We start from the raw sequence: 6,321 nt of genomic DNA, 5'->3' as shown, positions 1-6,321 counted from the left end.
ACCAGGCAGTGGCCAGGGAAAGGCAAATCTTTAAGATCACAGGCTCTTTGGGGGGCAGTTAATTATTAACTTATGGGGACATAGTTCAGAATAATGGAGACAGGAAAGGAACCCCCAATACCAGCCCTCAAAGACCCTCAGTGTAACAGCTCATAATTATTTGGTGCCCATTATATGCCAATGGGTGTTAAGTGAGAGTGTGGGCCCTGGGAGGAAGGCAGTGTGGCTTTGTGCTCTTGGGAAAGTTATTAACCTCTCTTGTTGCAATCGCTTCATCTTAAAATGGGAAAGAGTGTAGTGCTATTGAAGAAATTTGAAAAGGTACATAATCTTTAACCCACCTGCTCAATATTAAGTACATATGCTAGAGAACTTGAACATGGGCATCAGGAAACATACAGGAAGGAATGCTCATAGCAGCACTGTCTGCAATAGCCCCAAGTGGGAACTACCCAAATTTCCATCAACTAGAGACTGGATAAATCCATTGTGGTATGTTCACACAACAGAATACTATACAACAATGAAAAAGAATAAACTACTGATACATACAACCACATGGATAAATCACACACACGTTGCGGGAAAGAAACTAGACACCAATATGCTATATTACTTTATTCAATAAACTTGAAAAAAGGAAAATGAAATGACAATAATAGTGTGGGGGATACATACATAAGTAGTCACACTGTAAAGAAACTATTATCACAAAAGGCAGAGAGGTGGTTACCTCAAGGAATCAGAGGATTTTTAACTGGGTAGGGGCTCATGGGAACTTCTATGTCCTTTTTTCCTAACCTGATGATGATTCACAGTTATTCACATTATAAATATTTTTTAAAGCCATACACCTATATTTTATACTCCAAAATGTACGTTTCACAATAAAATAAACGAAATTAATCATGATATGAGTCTCACGGAGTTGTTTTGAAGATCCAGGGAGCTCATGGACACACACAGCCCAGGACACAGTATGTATTCAGTAAGTACTGACTGTGATTATTAAGTTCTGTGTATGTACAACCTCATTGCTGCCCGTGCCCCTGCTGAGGTATACGCCATTAATCAGCCTCATGCCTAGGGATCCCCCAAATGTCCTCAAGTTCACCGATTCACCAAAAGGACTCACAGAACTCAGAAAACTCATTTCACTCACAGTTTTGATCTATTACAGTAAAAAGATACAGATTAAACATAGCAAAGGGGAGAGGCCCAGAGGGTCCTGCAGACACCAGGCTGAAATTTCTCGTTGTCCTCTCCGTGTGGAGCCAAGCGAATGGTGCTCAATTCTCTCAGGAACAACATGTGACAACACACATGGAGCACCACAGCCAGGGACAATCCCGTGAGCAGTGGCGTCCAGGTTTTTTACTGGGGGTCAATTACGTGGGCATGGCTGACCTCCCACATGACTGACCTTAGTCTCTAGCCCCATCCCAAGGGTCAAGCTTAGACTGCATGACCCAAGGACCCTAGGTTTAAAAAGACACTCTCACCAAGCAGAATATTCCAAGGGCTAAACTCCCAGGAACTGGACAAAACTAATGCTTTACTGCACAACCTCCAATTCACAAATGGTAAAAGTGGAGGCTCAGAGAGGTCGAGATACCTATCTGAAGTCACACAGCCAGTTGGTTAAGATTTTAACCACCCCTTTCTGCAGTCTTTTCTTCAGTACCCAATTCACAGAACCAAGTGACAAGAGTCAGACTATAAATCCAGCAAATCCTGAGCAAAAAAAAAAAGTCTTTAAACTTATTTTATTACATGCACAGTTCACATTAAAGAACAAAAGGTAATGGAGTGAAACAGTCTTTCTCTCACTCCTGAATTTCATTCCCTCAATTTTCCACCTCTAAGGCAATGGAGTATCCTTGCAGAGGATAGTTTGTAAGTAGAAACACACCTACGTATCTCCTTTTTATTACATAAATGAGAAAATATTACTTGTCCCTTTGCGTGTTTTTTTTTTCACTTAACATATTTTGAAGGATCATTCCCATCTCAGCACATATAACTGTGTATCAAATTTGAAAGATTTTATGTTATTTCTTCCTTTAATCTTTGATAGAATTCACCAGTGAAGCCATTTGGGTCTGGAGTTTCCTTTGTGGGAAGAATTTTAATAATGAGTTCAATTTCTTTATTAAATACAAGGCTCTTCATATTTTCTATTGCATCTTGGGCTAGCTTTTACATGTTGTGGTTTTCAAGGAGTTGTCATTTCATCTAAATTGTCAAAGCTATTGGCACAAAGTCATTCATAATATTCCCTTTACATCCTTTTTTTATATTTTAGTCACTTATTACTGTATTATTTAATTATCTTATTTTGGTGGGGAGGTAACTAGATTTGCTTACTTTTAGAGGAGGTACTGGGGATTGAACTCACGACCTCATACATGCTAGGCATGTGCTCTACCACTTGAGCTATACCCTCCCCCTCCCTTTATGTACTTTTAATGATGATAAAATTTGGGGTGACAACCTCTCTTTCATTCTTGGTGTTGGTAATTCCTGTTCTCTCTCTTTCTCTCTCTCTCTCTTTTTTTTTTTTTTTTTTATCAGTCTAACAGGATTTTTATCAATCTTGTTGATTTTTTCAAACTTTGGCTTTGCTCATTTCCTCTATAGTTTGCTGATCTGCCCTATTTTTCACATTTGCAGATTGTTCTGTTGTATGGACTCCTGTCATTGATCATTTCTCCACTTTCCCTGATATTTACCATGAAAATCTGCAAAGTTTAAAGTTGTCTTGTAGAATGTCCTCCATATTGTATTTGTCTGATTATTTCCTTATAATGTCATGTAATGTGTTTCTTTATCTTCTGTATTTCCTGTAAACCACAGTTTGGATCTAAAGCCATAATTTATTTGGCCAGTCTCCTTCTGGTAACCATTTAAGTTGTCTCCAGAGTCCCCAAGCCCAGTTTCTTAACCATAATGTGATTGCTTTCCAAACTCCTCAACAGCTCTGCCTGACCATCTCCGACAGGAGGGTAGGGGGCAGAATGAGAGGTTAAGTTCAAAGTCTGTCTTCACATGTTTCACTGGGGGATAAGGAGGACAAGAGTTTAGGAAAATGTAGGGAGAGAAGAGAAGCCAGAAGCAAAATAATCTTTTGAGGTGATATTATGAGGGACTTTAAATATTCATTATGAATGGCTGATTTTACTTTGAGGGCAGTAGGGAGCCATGGAAGATTCTAGGTAGGGAAGACAGACTCTCAGATTTAGGTGTTAGGAAGATTTCCCCCTGGCTGCCAAGTAGAAAGTAGGTCAGAGAGAGAGACTGAGGCAAGAAGCCAGGGGAGGGGCAAGACTGGGGCACAAGGATAAGGCTGGATTGGAGTGGGGCTGGAGGAGGGGATTCACAGGGGGCTGTGTGGTTGGGTGATGGGGAGAGCCCCCCAAATCCTTCATGGGAACCCTAAATCCCAAAGGTTACAGGCACAGAGACTTTGATCAGGTGACATGAGGGATACTGTCCCCTTACCCTGACCCCCCCAAAACTTTCCTATGGGAACCCCAGTTTTCAGGAATCAAATAGAGACTCTAGCCAAATGTAGGGATCAGAGACACCTGGCTCCATCTGACCCCCTTCCCAAATTTCCCCTTGCAATCTCTAAACTACTCCTTCCCCTTCCCTAAAGGCTTTGTTTTGTTTTGTTTCTTAATAAGCTGCAGTCCCCAGGTACAAGTTGCACATATTAGTTGCGGAATAACTCTTTATTGAATGAATGGATGAAATGAACTAAGAATGTGTCTCACTCCTCTGACCTTTAGACCAATGAATGTCTCACTCCCTGGACCAGGCTCAGCATAGGAATCCTCCTGCAGGGCTCCCATCTCAGGGATGCCCTACTCTTGCTCTCCATTGCTCTGAGGATGAAGAAAAAACTCCAAATGGTCTCCAGGACCTGTCACCATTGTCTCGACTTTGAGATCACTTGGCGAGGTATTTTTTACATTTTATGTTTTAAATTATCATATGCTAAAAATAACTTTTTTCCTTTGGTGTACAGTTCAATGAGTTTTGACACACGTAAAGTTTCACTTAAGCCCCGCATTTCAATCAAGATAGGAATAATTCCATCATCACTCCAAAACTCCTTTTATAGCCACACCTTCTCCCTGTTCATAAGCCCTGATGACCACTCATCTCTTTTCCATCACTGTAGTTTTGTCTTTTTGAGGATGTCAAATATATGGAATCATGCAGTATGTAATTTTTAGACTGGATTCTTTCACTCAGCACATGCCTTTGAGATTCATCTCAGTTGTTGCTTGTATCAAGAGTTTGCTCCCTTTAACTGCTGTGTGGTTTCCCACTGTGTGGATGTATCCCAGTTTGGTTATCCATTCATTTGCTGAAGGAGATTTGTATTGTTTCCAGCACTCCGTGGGTTCTTTAAAATTCTGATGTTTGGGCCCACCCCAGAGAGTCTGATATAACTGGTCACAGGCATTGGGTGTGTCACCAGCTCCCCTGGTGATTAAAATGTTCACCCCAGCTAAGAAGTGTGGCCCCCACAACCTGGCCCCTCACTTCTCTGACTTGCTCCCACATTGCTTCCGGCCTGCATCCTCTTTTACTCCTAGCTGCCCCTCAAGCACACCAACTTCCTCCTGTTTCAGGGCTTTTGCACTTACTGTTTCTTTTCCCTTAAAATTCTTCCCTTCCTTCCTTCCTTATTTGCCTAATTAACTCTCACATGTCCTCAGGTCTCAGGAATTAAGACACCCCCCTCCCAGTGAAGCCTGCCCTGAGCAGTCCCTCCTTTGAGGGGAGATTTAACCATGTCATACTCTGATACCAGCCTTGTAGTTCCTGTCACCTTCCAGTGAATACTTAGTTCATCTCTCCCAGGGCACTACACTGTGAGCATCAGGAGGGTGGGGGCCACATTTGTTTTTGCCCTTAATATATCCCCGCTTAGTGTAGGACTTCATTTTTGTTGAAGGAATGAATGATTTAGTGATTTCTTTGGCATTTGCTGGACAAGGGACTTGGAACAATTAGGTGCTGGATAAGACTCACTTCTTTGTTTTTTGTTTGTTTGTGGGTGGAGGGTAATTAGGTTTATTTATTTATTTATTTATTTATTTAGTGGAGGCACTGGGAATTGAACCCAGGACCTCGTGCATGCTAGGCATGCACTCTACCACTGAGCTATACCCTCCCCCCCTAAGACTCACTTCCTGAGTCAGTGCTGATCCAGCAAGAAGTAGAAGCCCCAAGCATCACTCCCTCAAAAAAATCATGACCTGGCAGGAGACAGAGTAAGGGTGAGCTGGGAGACATAGAGCTGCTTGGAGAGTGGTTGCTGACAGCAGCATTGCTTATCCAGGTGCTGTGGGGTTGTATTCATCACCCCAGCAAAGGCAGTACCGAGATCGTCCTCTCTCTGGTGAGAGGGTCTCATGATAAACTTAGTTACCCAGGCATGATTGATGTTTTCCCAGGATATTTAGGCTGGTGGATAGGCAGAGGGGCCCAGACTGCTCTTTAATTAAGTTTCAAGGAGATATACAGCAGTGGGAAAACTCAGTTCTAGGTGGAAAAAAACACCTTTGTAGCATTTGTAGAAGACTTTTATTTCTCAGCTGGCAAGTCTTACTGTTTTCTCCCCCTTGCTTGTTCTCAAGGAGATAGAACCAAACATAGCAGGTGAATTGCTTGCATTTAGGGATCTCAAAGGTTGATGGCGATAGAGGGAGATTATTGAAGGGAGAACTAATTTGCTCCTTTCTCAAATTAGGCATAGGTGAGCCACACGTACACAGAACTGGTGATGTGTGTGGTTGTCTTGTTTCCTGTAGTAGGAAGAGGAAGTCCTGCTCTCTGACCTCTGACAACGTGTTAACCAATCAGAAGAATTTAGTTCTCCTATGGTAGAGACATGGGGGGTGAACTGGGATGTGGTGATGAGATTATTATCAGTCTGATGTTGATACTTACAAATGTGAAAAGTACAGACTGTCCCAGGATGGGATTTCTTTGCAGCATGGTGATCGAGTTCTTTTGTTGTTGTTGAAGTATAGTCAGTTTACAATGTTGTGTCAATTCCTGGTGTACAGCATAATGTTTCAGTCATACATATACATACTATATTCATTTTCATTCTTTAGCGACAATTTTAGGAAAATCCCGCCCGAAACGGTGCTCCTGCAGTCCTCTATGCCTCCATGCCCTGCGCAGTTACTTAGCCTTTAAACTGGGACTCGGCAACCACCTAATATTCAGAGGACACTCCTACCATCACCATCACCATCACCATCACCAGGTTTTTATCTCCAGCACTGTCCTGGGAGC

This window comes from Camelus bactrianus, chromosome 9 (genome assembly GCF_048773025.1).
Source record: "Camelus bactrianus isolate YW-2024 breed Bactrian camel chromosome 9, ASM4877302v1, whole genome shotgun sequence".
In the NCBI taxonomy this organism is placed as follows: Eukaryota; Metazoa; Chordata; class Mammalia; order Artiodactyla; family Camelidae; genus Camelus; species Camelus bactrianus.
This window is presented reverse-complemented; position numbering follows the sequence as displayed.